This window comes from Myotis davidii, unplaced genomic scaffold, assembly GCF_000327345.1.
Source record: "Myotis davidii unplaced genomic scaffold, ASM32734v1 scaffold458, whole genome shotgun sequence".
NCBI lineage: Eukaryota > Metazoa > Chordata > Mammalia > Chiroptera > Vespertilionidae > Myotis > Myotis davidii.
Window position 1 is genome coordinate 1,126,639 of NW_006289819.1, and position 1,359 is coordinate 1,127,997.

The window sequence follows — 1,359 nt, forward strand, 5'->3', positions numbered from 1 at the left end:
ACAACCACAACTCAGATATAAACAGAGAAGAAACTGAGGCTCAGAGGAGTTAAGGTGGGCAGGGCTGGCTCGGAGCCACGCCTCCTGACCCCTGCACAGCCTCTTCACGAGTTCCGCTGGCCGGGTTCTAAGGATGAAATATGTCAGAAAAGGAACCAGCCTGGGCGTGCAGTTTGCTGCGCTGGAGTCACAGAGCCAGCTGGACACCTGTGGGCGTCTGGGTGGGAAGAATGGCTGTATACCCCCCGCGTGGCTTGAGCACAGCTGACGTAATTTATGAACGTAGAGTAGACTGTTGAAAAAACAAAAGCCATAAGAAAGAACCAGCACCTGTCCAGTGCCTATGGCGTCCCAGAAAACTCTGTTACCACATCGTCGTCTGTGAAATGGGGATGACAACAAGATAATAGCAGCCTCTCCGGGTTGCTACAGGACCAGTGAGAGCCATGGAATCACTTAGCGTAGAGCTTGCACTTGATGGTCCCTTGAAAAATAATCTTGTTCTTATCGATGTCATTGCTATCATCCTCCTCACCATGGTCCTGTGAAGGAGGACCCATGCCGCTTAGACAGAGCAACTGAGACTCAGGGACAAGAAGGGTCCAAGGTCACAGAGTTAGAGCCAGGAAGCGAACCCAGGCCTGCTGGGCCCAGTTCCTGTGCTCCTCCATGTTGAGGGCGGAGGACAGGAAATAAAGGCTCAAGACAAGTGTGCAGAAGCAGCGAGGCTTGGGGCATGTGGACAGCACTAGGTCCCTCTATCCAGCGAGGTGACCGCTGGAGGGCAGCTGCAAGAGAGCATGTGCCCTGCACCCCGCAGCTAGAGTTGCAGTCATTGCAGTGGGACCATGGTTGGGCCATGCACAGCACTTAGGGGAGCAATGGAGACGCTCCCAGGTGACAAAGCAAGCTGGGGCTGGACCCAGGTCCAGGGCACTGGGCAGGGACAGATCTCCCAGGGGCGATCTCTTGGCACCTGGGTGATGAGAGTTTAGGAAGGGTGGATGACATCATTTACATGGACCACATTTTTGGCCTGTCCTTACTTAGCCTAACTCAAGTATAAAATTGCTAGGATTAAAAAGGAGAGGGGAGCCCTAGCCGGTTTGGCTCGGTGGATGGAGCATCGGCCTGCAGACTGAAGGGTCCCAGGTTCGATTCTAGTCAAGGGCACATGCTCAGATTGTGGGCTCAATCCCTAGTGGGGGGACATGCAAGAGGCAGCCAATCAATGATCCTCTCTCATCACTGATGTTTCTATCTCTCTCTCCCTCTTCCTTCCTCTCCAAAATCAATAAAAATATACTTTAAAAAAAATAAAGGAGAGGGGAGAGCCCTAACCAGTTTGGCTCAGTGGAT